The sequence below is a fragment of the Bombina bombina genome, chromosome 5 (assembly GCF_027579735.1).
Source record: "Bombina bombina isolate aBomBom1 chromosome 5, aBomBom1.pri, whole genome shotgun sequence".
NCBI lineage: Eukaryota > Metazoa > Chordata > Amphibia > Anura > Bombinatoridae > Bombina > Bombina bombina.
This window is the reverse complement of record NC_069503.1, coordinates 572436523-572456212: the sequence shown is the minus strand read 5'-3', so window position 1 is coordinate 572456212 and position 19690 is coordinate 572436523. Positions and strand designations below refer to the sequence as shown.

Here is a 19690-nt window from a genome sequence, read left to right as displayed (position 1 = left end):
ACAGGCTGGCAGTGGCAGGCTGGCCTGGCAACGGAAATTAGATTACAATAGCAGACTGATGTAAAAGTTTTTTTTTAATTTACACTAATGTTACACCAGATATGAGTGGTGGCACTGAGCAAGTAGGCACAGTATATGCTGTGAGCCTGACACACAGGCTGGCAGTGGCAGGCAGGCAACTGCTTTTAGATTACACTAGCAGACTGATGTAAAAGTTTTTTTTTTTTAAATTTACACTACTGTTACACCAGATATGACTGGTGGTGGCACTGAGCAAGTAGGCACAGTATATGCTGTGAGCCTGAAACACAGGCTGGCAGTGGCAGGCTGGCCTGGCAACGGAAATTAGATTACACTAGCAGACTGATGTAAAAGTTTTTTTTTTTTAATTTACACTAATGTTACACCAGATATGAGTGGTGGCACTGAGCAAGTAGGCACAGTATATGCTGTGAGTCTGACACACAGGCTGGCAGTGGCAGGCAGGCAACTGCTATTAGATTACACTAGCAGATTGATGTAAAAGTTTTTTTTTTTAAAATTTACACTACTGTTACACCAGATATGACTGGTGGTGGCACTGAGCAAGTAGGCACAGTATATGCTGTGAGCCTGACACACAGGCTGTCAGTGGCAGGCTGGCCTGGCAACTGAAATTAGATTACAATAGCAGACTGATGTAAAAGTTTTTTTTTAAAATTTACACTAATGTTACACCAGATATGAATGGTGGCACTGAGCAAGTAGGCACAGTATATGCTGTGAGCCTGACACACAGGCTGGCAGTGGCAGGCAGGCAACTGCTTTTAGATTACACTAGCAGACTGATGTAAAAGTTTTTTGTTTTTTTTTAATTTACACTACTGTTACACCAGATATGACTGGTGGTGGCACTGAGCAAGTAGGCACAGTATATGCTGTGAGCCTGAAACACAGGCTGGCAGTGGCAGGCTTGCCTGGCAACTGAAATTAGATTACACTAGCAGACTGATGTAAAAGTTTTTTTTTTTAAATTTACACTAATGTTACACCAGATATGAGTGGTGGCACTGAGCAAGTAGGCACAGTAAATGCTGTGAGCCTGACACACAGGCTGGCAGTGGCAGGCAGGCAACTGCTATTAGATTACACTAGCAGACTGATGTAAAAGTTTTTTTTTAATTTACACTAATGTTACACCAGATATGAGTGGTGGCACTGAGCAAGTAGGCACAGTATATCATTTGAGCCTGACACACAGGCTGGCAGTGACAGGCTGGCCTGGCAACTGAATTTAGATTACAATAGCAGACTGATGTAATGTTTTTTTTTTTTAAATTTACACAAATGTTACACCAGATATGAGTGGTGGCACTGAGCAAGTAGGCACAGTATATGCTGTGAGCCTGACACACAGGCTGGCAGTGGCAGGCAGGCAACTGCTATTAGATTACACTAGCAGACTGATATAAAAGTTTTAAAAAAAAAATTACACTACTGTTACACCAGATATGAGTGGTGGCACTGAGCAAGTAGGCACAGTATATTCTGTGAGTCTGACACACAGGCTGGCAGTGGCAGGCAGGCAACTGCTATTAGATTACACTAGCAGACTGATATAAAAGTTTTTTTTTAAAAATTACACTACTGTTACACCAGATAAGACTGGTGGTGGCACTGAGCAAGTAGGCACAGTACATGCTGTGAGCCTGACACACAGGCTGGCAGTGGCAGGCAGGGGCAACTGCTTTTAGATTACATTAGCAGACTGATGTAAAAGGTTTTTTTTTAAAATTTACACTACTGTTACACCAGATATGACTGGTGGTGTCACTGAGCAAGTAGGAACAGTATATGCTGTGAGCCTGACACACAGGCTGGCAGTGGCAGGCTGGCCTGGCAACGGAAATTAGATTACAATAGCAGACTGATGTAAAAGTTTTTTTTTAATTTACACTAATGTTACACCAGATATGAGTGGTGGCACTGAGCAAGTAGGCACAGTATATGCTGTGAGCCTGACACACAGGCTGGCAGTGGCAGGCAGGCAACTGCTTTTAGATTACACTAGCAGACTGATGTAAAAGTTTTTTTTTTTTAAATTTACACTACTGTTACATCAGATATGACTGGTGGTGGCACTGAGCAAGTAGGCACAGTATATGCTGTGAGCCTGAAACACAGGCTGGCAGTGGCAGGCTGGCCTGGCAACGGAAATTAGATTACACTAGCAGACTGATGTAAAAGTTTTTTTTTTTTAATTTACACTAATGTTACACCAGATATGAGTGGTGGCACTGAGCAAGTAGGCACAGTATATGCTGTGAGTCTGACACACAGGCTGGCAGTGGCAGGCAGGCAACTGCTATTAGATTACACTAGCAGATTGATGTAAAAGTTTTTTTTTTTTTAATTTACACTACTGTTACACCAGATATGACTGGTGGTGGCACTCAGCAAGTAGGCACAGTATATGCTGTGAGCCTGACACACAGGCTGTCAGTGGCAGGCTGGCCTGGCAACTGAAATTAGATTACAATAGCAGACTGATGTAAAAGGTTTTTTTAAAATTTACACTAATGTTACACCAGATATGAATGGTGGCACTGAGCAAGTAGGCACAGTATATGCTGTGAGCCTGACACACAGGCTGGCAGTGGCAGGCAGGCAACTGCTATTAGATTACACTAGCAGACTGATGTAAAAGTTTTTTTTTAATTTACACTAATGTTACACCAGATATGAGTGGTGGCACTGAGCAAGTAGGCACAGTATATCATTTGAGCCTGACACACAGGCTGGCAGTGACAGGCTGGCCTGGCAACTGAATTTAGATTACACTAGCAGACTGATGTAATGTTTTTTTTTTTAAATTTACACAAATGTTACACCAGATATGAGTGGTGGCACTGAGCAAGTAGGCACAGTATATGCTGTGAGCCTGACACACAGGCTGGCAGTGGCAGGCAGGCAACTGCTATTAGATTACACTAGCAGACTGATATAAAAGTTTTAAAAAAAAAATTACACTACTGTTACACCAGATATGAGTGGTGGCACTGAGCAAGTAGGCACAGTATATTCTGTGAGTCTGACACACAGGCTGGCAGTGGCAGGCAGGCAACTGCTATTAGATTACACTAGCAGACTGATATAAAAAGTTTTTTTTTAAAAATTACACTACTGTTACACCAGATAAGACTGGTGGTGGCACTGAGCAAGTAGGCACAGTACATGCTGTGAGCCTGACACACAGGCTGGCAGTGGCAGGCAGGGGCAACTGCTTTTAGATTACATTAGCAGACTGATGTAAAAGGTTTTTTTTTAAATTTACACTACTGTTACACCAGATATGACTGGTGGTGACACTGAGCAAGTAGGAACAGTATATGCTGTGAGCCTGACACACAGGCTGGGCAGTGGCAGGCAGGGCAACTGCTTTTAGATTACACTAGCAGACTGATGTAAAAGTTGTTTTTTTTTAAATTTACACTACTGTTACATCAGATATGACTGGTGGTGGCACTGAGCAAGTAGGCACAGTATATGCTGTGAGCCTGAAACACAGGCTGGCAGTGGCAGGCTGGCCTGGCAACGGAAATTAGATTACACTAGCAGACTGATGTAAAAGTTTTTTTTTTTTAATTTACACTAATGTTACACCAGATATGAGTGGTGGCACTGAGCAAGTAGGCACAGTATATGCTGTGAGTCTGACACACAGGCTGGCAGTGGCAGGCAGGCAACTGCTATTAGATTACACTAGCAGATTGATGTAAAAGTTTTTTTTTTTTTTAATTTACACTACTGTTACACCAGATATGACTGGTGGTGGCACTCAGCAAGTAGGCACAGTATATGCTGTGAGCCTGACACACAGGCTGTCAGTGGCAGGCTGGCCTGGCAACTGAAATTAGATTACAATAGCAGACTGATGTAAAAGGTTTTTTTTTAAATTTACACTAATGTTACACCAGATATGAATGGTGGCACTGAGCAAGTAGGCACAGTATATGCTGTGAGCCTGACACACAGGCTGGCAGTGGCAGGCAGGCAACTGCTATTAGATTACACCTAGCAGACTGATGTAAAAGTTTTTTTTTAATTTACACTAATGTTACACCAGATATGAGTGGTGGCACTGAGCAAGTAGGCACAGTATATCATTTGAGCCTGACACACAGGCTGGCAGTGACAGGCTGGCCTGGCAACTGAATTTAGATTACACTAGCAGACTGATGTAATGTTTTTTTTTTTTTAAATTTACACAAATGTTACACCAGATATGATGGTGGCACTGAGCAAGTAGGCACAGTATATGCTGTGAGCCTGACACACAGGCTGGCAGTGGCAGGCAGGCAACTGCTATTAGATTACACTAGCAGACTGATATAAAAGTTTTTAAAAAAAAATTACACTACTGTTACACCAGATATGAGTGGTGGCACTGAGCAAGTAGGCACAGTATATTCTGTGAGTCTGACACACAGGCTGGCAGTGGCAGGCAGGCAACTGCTATTAGATTACACTAGCAGACTGATATAAAAGTTTTTTTTTAAAAATTACACTACTGTTACACCAGATAAGACTGGTGGTGGCACTGAGCAAGTAGGCACAGTACATGCTGTGAGCCTGACACACAGGCTGGCAGTGGCAGGCAGGGGCAACTGCTTTTAGATTACATTAGCAGACTGATGTAAAAGGTTTTTTTTTAAATTTACACTACTGTTACACCAGATATGACTGGTGGTGACACTGAGCAAGTAGGAACAGTATATGCTGTGAGCCTGACACACAGGCTGGCAGTGGCAGGCTGGCCTGGCAACGGAAATTAGATTACAATAGCAGACTGATGTAAAAGTTTTTTTTTAATTTACACTAATGTTACACCAGATATGAGTGGTGGCACTGAGCAAGTAGGCACAGTATATGCTGTGAGCCTGACACACAGGCTGGCAGTGGCAGGCAGGCAACTGCTTTTAGATTACACTAGCAGACTGATGTAAAAGTTTTTTTTTTTAAATTTACACTACTGTTACACCAGATATGACTGGTGGTGGCACTGAGCAAGTAGGCACAGTATATGCTGTGAGCCTGAAACACAGGCTGGCAGTGGCAGGCTGGCCTGGCAACGGAAATTAGATTACACTAGCAGACTGATGTAAAAGTTTTTTTTTTTAATTTACACTAATGTTACACCAGATATGAGTGGTGGCACTGAGCAAGTAGGCACAGTATATGCTGTGAGTCTGACACACAGGCTGGCAGTGGCAGGCAGGCAACTGCTATTAGATTACACTAGCAGATTGATGTAAAAGTTTTTTTTTTTTAAATTTACACTACTGTTACACCAGATATGACTGGTGGTGGCACTCAGCAAGTAGGCACAGTATATGCTGTGAGCCTGACACACAGGCTGTCAGTGGCAGGCTGGCCTGGCAACTGAAATTAGATTACAATAGCAGACTGATGTAAAAGTTTTTTTTTTTTAATTTACACTAATGTTACACCAGATATGAATGGTGGCACTGAGCAAGTAGGCACAGTATATGCTGTGAGCCTGACACACAGGCTGGCAGTGGCAGGCAGGCAACTGCTTTTAGATTACACTAGCAGACTGATGTAAAAGTTTTTTTTTTTTTTTAAATTTACACTACTGTTACACCAGATATGACTGGTGGTGGCACTGAGCAAGTAGGCACAGTATATGCTGTGAGCCTGAAACACAGGCTGGCAGTGGCAGGCTGGCCTGGCAACTGAAATTAGATTACACTAGCAGACTGATGTAAAAGTTTTTTTTTTAAATTTACACTAATGTTACACCAGATATGAGTGGTGGCACTGAGCAAGTAGGCACAGTATATGCTGTGAGCCTGACACACAGGCTGGCAGTGGCAGGCAGGCAACTGCTTTTAGATTACACTAGCAGACTGATGTAAAAGTTTTTTTTTTTAAATTTACAATACTGTTACACCAGATATGACTGGTGGTGGCACTGAGCATATAGGCACAGTATATGCTGTGAGCCTGACACACAGGCTGGCAGTGGCAGGCTGGCCTGGCAACGGAAATTAGATTACACTAGCAGACTGATGTAAAAGTTTTTTTTTTTTAATTTACACTAATGTTACACCAGATATGAGTGGTGGCACTGAGCAAGTAGGCACAGTATATGCTGTGAGCCTGACACACAGGCTGGCAGTGGCAGGCAGGCAACTGCTATTAGATTACACTAGCAGATTGATGTAAAAGGTTTTTCTTTTTAAATTTACACTACTGTTACACCAGATATGACTGGTGGTGGCACTGAGCAAGTAGGCACAGTATATGCTGTGAGCCTGACACACAGGCTGGCAGTGGCAGGCTGGCCTGGCAACTGAAATTAGAATACAATAGCAGACTGATGTAAAAGTTTTTTTTTTTAAAATTTACACTAATGTTACACCAGATATGAGTGGTGGCACTGAGCAAGTAGGCACAGTATATGCTGTGAGCCTGACACACAGGCTGGCAGTGGCAGGCAGGCAACTGCTATTAGATTACACTAGCAGACTGATGTAAAAGTTTTTTTAAAAAATTTACACTACTTTTACACCAGATATGACTGGTGGTGGCACTGAGCAAGTAGGCACAGTATATGCTGTGAGCCTGGACACACAGGCAAGCAGTGGCAGGCTGGCCTGGCAACTGAAATTAGATTACACTAGCAGACTGATGTAAAAGTTTTTTTAAAAAAAATTTACACTAATGTTACACCAGATATGAGTGGTGGCACTGAGCAAGTAGGCACAGTATATGCTGTGAGTCTGACACACATGCTGGCAGTGGCAGGCTGGCCTGACAACTGAAATTAGATTACACTAGCAGACTGATGTAAAAGTTTTTTTTTTTTTTAAATTTACACTAATGTTACACCAGATATGAGTGGTGGCACTGAGCAAGTAGGCACAGTATATGCTGTGAGCCTGACACACAGGCTGGCAGTGGCAGGCAAGCAACTGCTATTAGATTACACTAGCAGACTGGTGTAAACGTTTTTTTTTTTTAAATTTACACTACTGTTACACCAGATATGACTGGATACACTAGCCTAGCTATCGATTTCCCTATTAAATTAGCAGCAGCTACACTGTCCCTCCTCTCACTAGCAATGCAGCTTCTGAATGAATCTAAAATGGCTGCTGTCCATGAGGTGTAAGGGTCTGGGAGGGAGGGTCTGCTGCTGATTGGCTGGAATGTGCCTGCTGACTGTGAGATACAGAGTCAAAGTTTAGGCAATGATGACAAATAGGGGGGCGGATCGAACATCGCATATGTTCGCCCGCCGCTGCGAACGCGAACAAGCTATGTTTGCCGGGAACTGTTCTCCGGCGAACTGTTTGCGACATCACTAGTTAACTATTTACCGGTAAAATCCTTTTATTCCAAATTTTTAGAATTTCTGTTGTGTGTATGGGTACGTCCTTGAGCCCGGATGAGACCACCTTCCTCTCTTTTTAGCTGGGTTCGTGGTGCGGTTAGGTAGGTGCGGCAAAACTCACCCCTGCAACCTTTACCCTTAGGCATTGTCCGGTATGGCTCCTGTACCACTTGCTGTATTCGCAGTGATGTTCGTTTTCTCCTTGCATTAAAGAATTGTTTCTTCTCTACAATGTGAGATAGCAGTGCGTGCTATGTGTGTCGGCTGTCAGCTACAGCCTTTTTCAAGCATACTGCTCATCTCTGCTTCGCGGTCTTAATTAAACCTTAACCGGATCCTCTGATTGGTTTACATATTTCTTCAATTGCAGGATATGTTTTGGACTTGGTCTTTCTACTTTTGATTTATTTTGATCTTGGCAAAATAGCATATTACAGAAAATGTTAATTTATTCCAGTTTTCTTTATTAATCAATGGATTAAATATACTTTAATTTGTTCTTATTTTGTTTCTTAATAGGAGGCAAGGTTAATTAATTCCAGTCTTCTGTTTATATCTCTTATGTAAACTAATAAAAATAAACTAACATAATTAATTAATCTAACATGTACAATAGTTTATTTCATCAAATGTTCATAATTACAAAAAAAAAAAATATTAAAGGCATTTTCCTTTAATAAAAAAATATTAATCATGCGTAATATCATGCATGATGCGATAAGACTCTTGATAACATAAGATCGGTGCATAGAAGAGAGAAAAAAGGGCGAGAGGGAGAGTGGGGATAAATCAAGCAAGGAAATCAAACGTGATGTGTTGTACTAATAAAGTGAAACTACTGCAAAATGTGTACAGTGTTGTGAAATGAAAGGGTTTTTGTGTCACCTGTGATGTTAAGGCTACTATGATTAAAATAGGCGGCTGTACTGCTGATATAAGGGTGAGTGAATAGAGGAGGGTTTCTTTAAATAATCAAAAGAGAGAGAACAGCACTCCATGTGATAGAACAAGAACCAGAATAACTTCCATGCCTGTTCATTTTTATTGTAACTCCTCAGGGTGCACTTTCTTTTTGTGTTGCACACTATGCCCCTTCACAGAGAAAAAATATCCTGTAGCATATCAGTCTGACCCTGCCCAATGACAGTCCAGTGCCAAAATACCAGGCAATTCTTCCCTGAACTACCTTTAAATAAGTACCAAACTATATTGGTTACTGTCCTTCCAAATAGTGGAGACTGGTGAATAATAAATCTAAATGTGCACAATTAGTGTACTTTAAAAAGTGACTCCCAATAGGGGTGACCAGTTGTAAATAATAAATTAAAAAAATAAAAATAAACATATGATTGTGTTGGTAACATGTGTAGATCATAGAAACAGAAACTTTGTGAAATTAAATCTTTATATTCAATTATCTTTCGTTAATAATCCGTACCGTTACATTTAAAGATTAATATTTCTCTGACTAAAAGATAAATTATAAGAAACAGAAATAATTATTTTGTTCATTTATTCCTCTAGGGTGTACAGAATCAAGTAGATAAATCCACTTGCATTCTGCTTTGAGTAAGGCTTTCTCTAGGTTGCCACCTCTAATGCCTATGCTTATTTTCTCTACTCCCATGCATTGGAGATTAGTAGGATTGGAACGATGATGTTGTAGGAAATAGGAGGCCACAGAGGTGATGTTTTTGCCTATTTCTTTATCTTTAACTGCGTTTTTTATGTTCCTTGTGTGCTCTAGAAGTCTCACCTGTAATTTTCTACTCATCATACCCACATCAATTTTGGGGCAATTGCACTTAGGACATAAATTACTCATTCAGTGGAGCAGCTAATATAATTTTGAAGTTTCTGTTTTTTGTTGAATCGATCTCAGATTGTTTTCGTCTTTATTTTATGTGGGCACATAGAGCATGTCCCACATGGGAAGGATCCTTGATTAAATGCAGTTCGGGTTTTGAAAAAATAAAAGTGACTACTAGACACTCTATCCTTGATATTCTTTGTGCGTCGGTAACCCTACTTCTACTTTGGTACCTACTATATGCTTTAGGTCTGGATCGGTAAGGAGAATATTCCAATGTTTATTTAAAATTTAAACAATATGATGTACTTTCAAGAAATCTATTATCTAATATAGTGTTCTATAAGGATCACGTTGGTGGTATAGCCACATTAATTAACTGTACCGGCAGTATTAATTTTGCACTGCTCCCAGCTTATTGGATTCTGAGGCACACAACTGCCTAATTATTTAACTAAACTGATACTCCAAAAGGAGCATCGCTGTTACTTGTGTTATAACTGTTAAGTTTAAGCAGGATATTAGCGCCTCCTAGTAGGACTACAATATCTATACACTGACTATACGTATTTTCTAATCCAGCAGTGGGCAGTATTTAAGAAATGTATTAACTGGTACAGTGCTATATATCTATACTAATTACTTTACTTTATAATACCGCTATCATGGTCTCCAGATAAAAATACAGACAGTGTTGGCTGTTATAACGTAACCGCTTTAAATTAATCAACTGCACTCGTCAGTATTAACTCAGTAGTAACTTTATACTGTCTCCAGATAGCGGGCAACGAGGCACTTTCATTTAATTGCTAAATTATTTGCCACAGATTCTTGTAAGCAGCATTGCTATAATTTATGTATAAACATTATACTGTTAGCAGGATAATAGTGCCTCACATAAGGACCAATACTTGTATACTTACTACACACACTGTCCAATTCAGCTACGGCGCAGTGTCCTAGACACTAGCGAAACCGCTTAACTATTCCGAGTACCTGTATACTTACTACACGCACCATCCAACTCAGCAGCGGGCAGTGTCTTAGACACTAGCGAAACCGCTCTACATCTCGGTATCTGTATACTTACTACATGCACTATCCAATCCAGGCAGCGCACAGTGTCCGTAGACACTAGCGAAACTGCATAACATTTCAGTACGCTGTAGCACACGTTTACATTTTTGCACATTGATAATTAGTGAGAATATCCTCTACATAGTAAAGATCATTACTTGGGGTATATAGTAATGCCAATATTAACTTTATACTGCCACTGTATCACAGGCAACAAAACAATGCATTGCTAATAATTTACTTATTGATACTTAGCAAGCATTCCTGCTATAACTCTAGTATACTAGCATTGTAGTCCCAGCAGGTTATCAGCACCTCCAAGTAGACCTTTAAATAGCGTCCTTCCTGGTCCTCCTTTCAGAGACCTATGCTTCAGTATCTGCCCTGTAAACAACGAGTACCCAAATGCTATTATGTACACACTTTTTTGTAATGTGAGCTTTACATTACTATCCCCCAGTAGAATATTGACAGTGTACAGCACCCCTTCTTTCCCCTCATCTATATTTAATTATTTGAGAGTTTTTATTACAACCCCCCCAATAATTTAAATAGGGGTCTACTCTTGGTAGTGCCGCTATCATCTTTTTCTGTGGAAGTAGGTATTAAAATAACTATACATTCTTTTACCGAACACATAGTGCACATCTACTAACTACAAAAAGTCCCGGGCATTATCTTGAATGAAATTATCTCAGATTGCTACAACCAGGAGCAGTATATACACTGTAGGCTTACTGAAACTTTCTTGCAAATACGCTAATTAAAAAAATATTTTTCTTGCTAACACTCATTCTCACAATAACTGTTTTGAGTGTATCTACTATTTTCTTGTTATCATCTCAAAGTGTATCAATTACGAAAATAGTTAGGACATTTACCTGAATATACCTCACAGATCGTATTTATGTGATTTTAATATAGGGAGGTATTTAGTTTAAACGGATCCGTTTTTATTATAACTACTTATAGACTTTTTAGAATTAAGTGTAATCATATGTTTTAATAGGTACCTAAAAATAATATATTTAAGAGCTATTTGACGATGTATTGTATTCTGTATGAAATCTTTATAAATTATTAATAAAGTCTTTTAATTATAAGATTTTGTGCATTTGCCTTTTTTTTTTATATATTTCTATATTTATTATATTTGTAACACTAAATTCTTGGGTTTAATAATTTCCTTTTTTTTTTTTTTTACATATAAATACCATATATACCACAGTAGCATAGCAATTTAAGACAGAGTATTTCTTTCAAATAAATACTAAGGCACATTCAAAATACTTTTTTGTATTAGTGATCTCAAGATACCCTAACTATATTTGGGCACTGTGAGCTTTATTCAGGTACATCATTTGTGCATTAACCCTCATTCTGGGACGGTTATCTGCTATTCTGCCAGCCCCTGGAATTTCACTTTTAGAAGCTCAAGTGATTTATTAATAAGCTTAAATGTGGATACTATTTATAATTACAGTGTATCAGTAAATACTCTCATTATGTTACAGCTTTGATTCAACAAGGAGAGTCATGTGAACTTGTTTTCTCCTTTTGCTTACAAGGTTTATTGACACTGAAGCCGTGCTCTGATACAATAAACTTGAAGCAGTTTCGCTTTTGGAACACATTCACCTAGATTACGAGTTTTGCATTAGAGGCTGTGCGGCGCTAGCGAGCAGTTTATGCTCACCGCTCACTTACAGACAGCACTGGTATTACGGGTTTTTACAAACCAGACAAGAAGTGAGCGTTGAGCAAAATTTTGCTCATTACCGCACTCCAATACCAGCGCTGCTTAAGTCAGAGGTGAGCTGGTGTAACGTGCTCGTGCACGATTTCCCCATAGGAATCAATGGGGAGAGCCGTCTAACACCTGCAAAAAAGCAGCGTAAAACTCCTTAATGCAGCCCCATTGATTCCTATGGGGAAATAACATTTATGTCTTACCACTTAACCACCCTAACATGAACCCGAGAGTCTCAAACCCCCCCGAATCTTACACTTATTAACCCCTAATCTGCCGCCACCCCCCGACATTGCTGCATACCTACATTATATTATGAACCCCTAATCTTTCGCTACGGACACCACCTAACAAAATAAAAAAGCCCCCCCAAATAAAAAAAACGCTCTACCCTACACTAAATTACAAACAGCCATTAAAAGGGCCTTTTGTGGGGCATTGCCCCAACAGTAATCAGCCTGTTTTAACCTGTAAAAAAATCTACTAATCCCCCCCAACATTAAAACCCACCACCCACACAACCAACCTACTCTAAAACCCACCCAATACCCCCTTAAAAACCTAACACTAACCACTTGAGATCCACCTTACCAGGAGAAGTCTTCATCAACCTGGCCGAAGTCCCTCAATGAAGCTGGAGAAGTCTTCAGCCAAGCCGGGTGAAGTGGTCCCTCCAGACGGACAGAAGTCTTCATCCAGACGCATCTTCTATCTTCATCCATCTAGGCACGGAGAGATCGATCTTCAAGACATCCGGCGCGGAGCATCCTCTTCCAATGAAGTCTTCTTACTAAATGACAGTTCCTTTTAAGTGAAGTCATCTAAGAGGGCTGTCCCTTCAATTCCGATTGGCTGAATCAGCCAATAGGATTGAAGTTCTTGAATGATGTCACTTATAGGAACTGTCATTTAGTAGAAGACTTCGTTGGAAGAGGATGCTCCGTGCCGGATGTCTTGAAGATGGACCCGCTCCGCGCGGATGGATGAAGATAGAAGATGCCGTCTGGATGAAGACTTCTGTCCGTCTGGAGGACCCACTTTGCCTCGGCTTGGATGAAGACTTCTACCGCTTCATTGAGGACTTCGGCCGCGGTGGATGAAGACTTCCTCCCGGCTTCGTTGAGGACTTCGACCCGGTTGGATGAAGACTTCTGATGGATGAAGACTTCTCCCGGCTTCGTTGAGGACTTCAGTATGGACGTCCAGTTGGATGAAGATTTCTCCCAGTAAGATGATCTTCAAGGGGTTAGTGTTGTGTGGAGTGGTGGGTTTTAATGTTGCGCGGGGGGGGGGATTTATAATTTTTTTTACATCTAAAAAAGCTGATTACTTTGGGGCAATGCCCCGCAAAAGGCCCTTTTAAGGGCTATTTGTAATTTAGTGTAGGGTAGGGTAGAACTTTTTTTTTATTTTGGGGGGGCTTTTTTATTTTGTTATATTAGTTTAAAAATCTTGTAATTTGTTTATTATTTTCTGTAATTTAGTGGTTTTTTTTTTACTTTAGCTAATTTTATTTAATTGTATTTAATTGTATTTAATTTAGGGAATTCATTTAATTATAGTGTAGTGTTAGGTGTCGGCGATGTTAGGGACGGCAGATTATGGGTTAATAATATTTAACTAGTGTTTGCTATGTGGGAGTGCAGCGGTTTAGGGGGTAATATGTTTATTATAGTGGCGGCGATGTCTGGTTCGGCAGATTAGGGGTTAAAATTTTTATTTTAGTGTTTGTGATGTGGGGGTGCCTCGGTTTAGGGGTTAATAGGTAGTTCATGGGTGTTAGTGTACTTTTTAGCACTTTAGTTAAGAGTTTTATGCTACAGTGTTGTAGTGTAAAACTCTTAAAGGGACACTGAACCCAAATTTTTTCTTTCGTGATTCAGATAAAGCATGCAATTTTAAGCAACTTTCTAATTTACCTCCCTATTATCAAATTTTCTTCATTCTCTTGGTATTTTTATTTGAAAAGCAAGAATGTAAGTTTAGATGCCGGCCCATTTTTGGTGTGAACAACCTAGGTTGTCTTGCTGATTGGACCTGCACTAATAAACAAGTGCTGTCCATGGTTGCTAAACCAAAAATGTGCCTGGTTCCTTAGCTTAGATGCCTTCTTTTCTAATAAAGATAGCAAGTGAAAGAAGAAATATTGATAATAGGAGTAAAGTAAAAAGCTGCTTAAAATGCATGCTCTATCTGAATCGACGTGAAAAAAAATTTTTGGGTTCAGTGTGCCCCTTTAACTAATGACTTTAAAATGCTGGGCGGTACCAGTCTTGACAGGAGAAGGTTCTACTGCTCACTTTTTGTCAGACTCGTAATACTCGGCGCTATGCAAGTTCCATTGAAAAAAGAGAGGATACCGCAATTTATGTAAGTGGATTTTCCGGTATTTCTAAGTCTGGCCAAAAGAAGTGAGCGGTACACCTGTCCCATGCAAGACTCCGTAATACCAGCGGGCATTTTAAAAGCAGCGTTAGGGACCTCTTAACCGCTGCTTTTTAAGCCTAACGCTCAACTCATAATCTAGCCGATTGTGATTTGTTTTACTTATAATTTTGTGAATGGAGGTAAAGAATTTTTTTTTTTTTAACTATATTGTATTGAGTAGTATATTACATGCAGTATCAATGCAAGCAACATTTATTCTTTTTTTTATAGTATCATTTATGTACTCGTGTTAATTTTATTGATATGTGCAATAGGCAGTCACTGGTAGGTACACAGTAATTAGGTATTTTATGATGTACTATGACATTAAATACATATTTATTTTTTCTATAGTGTTTATAATACTGGTCTTTACTGACCCTCTCTTATTTGACACACCATAAGCGTTTTTATTTTATTAGTTACTTTGTTAGCTGTGCCGGATAGGATATATTCCCCCTTTTCCCCCTATTTAATATATAAATAATCAAAAAGTCACAGGGTGTGGTGCACTCTCACCACCAAAAAAAACAACTGCCAGGGTGCTATTAGCGTAAACAAATTCAAAAAGAGAATAAAACACTCACTGGTCTTCAGTCAGCAAATAAGCCAAATTTCTTGTGATGATTGATGAAATTTTGCTTATTTGCTGGACTGAAGACCAGTGAGTGCATTATTCCTCTTTTTGAATTTGTTACAGCTAATAGCACCCTGGCAGTTGTTTTTTAGCAGATATTAAATCCACTTATTAAAAGACCAGTGAGTGCCTCCTTCTCTTTATATATTTAACCATTGGCCCCTGGCAGTATGTTTTTTTAGCAGATATTAAATCCCACTTATTAAAAGACAAGTGAGTGCCTCCTTCTGAATTATATATTTAACCGTTGGCACCCTGGCAGTTGTTTTTAGCAGATATTAAATCCACTAATTAAAATATAAAGACAAGTTGAGTGCCTCCTTCTGTTTATATATTTTACCGTTGGCACCCTGGCAGTTGTTTTTTAGCAGATATTAAATCCACTTATTAAAAGACCAGTGAGTGCCTCCTTCTGTTTATATATTTAACCGTTGGCACCCTGGCAGTTGTTTTTTAGCAGATATTAAATCCACTTATTAAAAGACCAGTGAGTGCCTCCTTCTGTTTATATATTTAACCGTTGGCACCCTGGCAGTTGATATTGAGGTGAGAATGCTCTCTCTTTAATATAGTATACATATATATATATACACACACACACACACTAAGAGGTCGCTTTATGAAGCAGCGGATGCTGCTTCCGACCCACTCCGCTTCAGTTCCGACTGAAGCGGAAGTTAAGAAGCAGCGGTCCTAAGACTGCTGCTCCTTAAATCATCCGCCACCTCTGAGGTGGCGGACAGCAATCAGCCCAATCAAATACGATCGGGTTGATTGACACCCCTTCTAGTGGCCGCAAATCTGCAGGGGGAGGTATTGCCACCAGAAGTTCACAAGAATTGCTAGTGCAAGATAAAATGCTGACAGCTTATTGCTGTCGGTATTTATCTATGTGCGGTGGACATGAATTCGCCTATAGCGGATTCATGTGTGTCCGCACCTTGATAAATTTACCCCTTTAGACTGTGATAACTTTTTAATTTACGTTGTTGTTACATAATCACTTTTTCGATTAAGTATTCCTTCTTGTCTCTGGAATTAGGTAAGTTCAGATTATTTTTTATTCCTTACAGAGCTAGGAGCTGTTGCAATAACCTGCATCACCTGAGCAGAGAAGAGCATGAGTTTAAAGTACAAACATTTAACTGCTTGAATGTGTGAGGAAGCCAAGCATAGTCCTTCATTTATATCTATAGAAGAGAATATAGCATCCTCCTCCTAAACATAGCAGTATACAGCAATAGTTTAATTCTTATTTCCATTTTAATCCACCAACTGCCGTGATTTGTGATATCATTGAGCTGAATGTGATAACAAAACACGAAAGAATGGAAGAAGTTTTCAGAGACAAAAAGTTACTTCCTCATTGCCAGTGGTGCAGAAAGAGGGCTTTGTAAAGCTCACATCCCCCCCCCCCCCATACCATTTGCAAGACAGAAGAGGGGATGATGCCCTACACGAAGGGGTCTCAAGTCCCTCTATGACACAGGTGATCACTATAAAATTTACACAATGTCAACATTTTTTTATTAAACATCATAACTTTAGGTGTTCTTATAGACTAAAAGGGACTCAAATTAAAAAAAGTATAAAAAATGATTTTAACAGGTTCTTTTAAGAATATGGAAAAGACAGTATTGTAACAAAATATAAATGATTTAGTTGTATATTTACTTACAAACCCCGATCAGAAATAGAGGTTCACAAATTTTCTAGCCTCTTCAACATTCTGTGGAGTGGCTGGCATTAACTTCTCTTTCCATACTTCTATCTCTTCATCAAATGATATAAAATTAAAGTGATCATGCTCTTTTATGTCTTGTAGTATTTTAAGAAGGGCTTCTTTTGTCTGGAAAATAAACACAAAGCACGCAATAAATTACACACAAAATAGCCTTATACATAGCTTACAATTATTTTGAGTTATAACTTACCTGTTTCATCTTTTGGCCCCACTTGAACCACTTCTGTCAATTACAAAAATTGTATTTTTTGGCACCACCGGTAGAGTTTGGATGGAGCAAAATAATGTACAAAAGTATCCATTTTACAACCTAAAAAAAACAATAATTATTATTTTTTTTTTTTTAAATATTTTATTGGTGAAGTACATCCATTTCATACATAAAAAACATAACATTCATCATTAGATCTGATTATATATGTAGCATTAGGAAAACATCTTTTATGAAATTAAATATGACAGAAAAAAATAATCATTTATCTAAAGACAAATAACCAAATAGAGACAAAGACAGAACAAGCAAACAAACAAAAAAAAAAAAAAAAAAAAAAAAAAAAAAGGAAAAAAAAGAAACAATTGTTAAATTAGCCCCTGCCACGCCCCTGGAACCCCCTCTCTGCCCTGCTGACCATTCTCACTTCACCTATTTTGATCTTCTATCCACTGCTGTGGAGAACTCTCTTCCCGCGATCAGTGAAAGGAACGCTGTAGAGTTTTGTTAGAGGGGCGATGAATTGTTTCTGTGATGCCAAAGGCCACTTTTGAATTAACTTTAACCATTTCGCGAAATATCTCTTGAGATGTTTTCTCTGATACTAATTTTTTGTCATATAATTCTATCCTCATTTGCAATCTAATTGCACTTGCGAATTCAACTATACTCGGGGCACTTACTAACTTCCATTTCTTGAAAACTAACATACGAGCCGCTAGGATAAATGCATTAATCAACTGTTGATCCCCGAAACATGTCTGATCATAGCACAAAAAAAAATCTTTCTGGGGGTGAAGTTCGCAGCTATGCTGCAAATGTCTATTCAACCAAAAGTTGATTTTCCCCCCAGAATTGTCTAATTTTGGGGCATGACCAAAGGCAGTGCAAACATATCTGCCTTATCAGCACAGCATTTAAAACACCCATATCTTGGCTCGTCACGCAACCCATTTATTCATTCTTTCTGGTGTTAAATAAAAATTATTTAATAGTTTCATATGAGCTTCCCTCCAACCAATCTTGGTTGTTAGTTGCCTCACATAGACTTAGACTTTTCTTTATATCAGATTCTTGTAAATTAGTGAAATATCTTTGAAGGTCTCTTTAATTCGAGATAAATGTTTATCCCCCAATTTAGAATATAAGGCCTCATACCAGAAAGTAATTGATCTAACACCAGCTTTATATATTTTGAGACCTGGCTCTATCTCATGTAAACTCCAATCTTGTGTGTCTGAACCACACTAATGATGTTATAAAACCCTTCTGGCCTGGAGGTAGGCAAAGAAATTATTTGAAGGAAGATTATATTTATCTGATATCACGCTATACATTTGAAATTATATTACTATCTAACCTAAGAAGCTGCGAGAAATATGTAATACCTTTAGTATGCCATTCTTTGAATACCCCATTATAGATACCTGGGGAAAATGCGGGGGGTCCCCCAATAATGGTTAGAAACCGGGGATTTCTGGAAGTCTACTCCCATCAATCCTACAGTATTTCTGCCAGGCTAATATGATATTTGAAAATGTAATTAATTGTTTAATATTAGAGGGTAGTTTCGGCATGTACATGATGCAGAACTGCTTTCAAACTAAAGGGTGCAATTAAATCAGACTCAATGTCAAAATATGTGACATACTGTGCTTCCGTCAGCCAGTCTGCACCATATTTAGCCAACGTAACCCAATTATAGTATCTTAAATTTGGTAACGCCATACCACCATATTTTTTAGGAATAGACAATTTCTCAATTGACAGGCGTGATTTCTTATTATCCCAGATAAATGATGTGCATGCTCGATTATATAAAACTATATCCCTTTTAAGAATAACCAGAGGTAAATTTTGTAGTAAAAATAAGATCCGAGGGAACAGGATTGTCTTAATCAACATAATTTTTCCTGAGAGAGAAAGATAAAGTATATTCCACTTTTGGAATTCAGCCTCTAGGTTCGCAAAACATTTTAGTATAATAAGGCCATAACCAGTCCCCTGGGTCTCTTCCTATGAGTATCCCGAGATAATTTATATTATCTACCTCCCTAAAAGGGTGAAGAGTATAGCTATATTTGTTTTTGTTGATCCATAAGATCTCAGATTTCTGAGCATTAATCTTGTATCCAGTGAACTTACTAAAATGCATAATTATCTCCATACTTTTTGGAATATTTATACTGGAGTCTTTAATAAAAAGCATAATGTCATCAGCGTATAATGTTATGACTATATTCTGCTTGCCCAACTTAATACCCTCCATTTCTTTCCTGAGAAGTACAGCAATGGTTCAAGCGCGATGTTAAAAAGTAGGGGGGATAGCTGGCACCCCTGCCGGGTTCCTCTCTGCAGAGTTATATATGACGAAAGTTCCCCATTAACTAGGAGTTGTGACCTTGGTTCCTTATATATTAGTTTAATTGTATCAACAAAGTTACCCTGGAATCCAAATTGGGCAAGAGAAGTAAGCATATGGTCCCATATAATGGAATCAAATGCCTTTTCTGCGTCTATCGTTATCAAGGCCATGTCTGACAAAGAGTGAGAGCCTATTCTATGAATTTATTATAATAATAATCAGTAAAGTAAGGACTCTACGCATATTTTTTGCTGGATTCCTGGCAGGCAT

General features: G+C 39.0%; 1 pseudogene; it reads right to left on the bottom strand.

The window, feature by feature from the left end:
* LOC128660590 (inter-alpha-trypsin inhibitor heavy chain H3-like) overlaps positions 1 to 19690 on the bottom strand; it is a 404005-nt pseudogene that overhangs the window by 235620 nt on the left and 148695 nt on the right.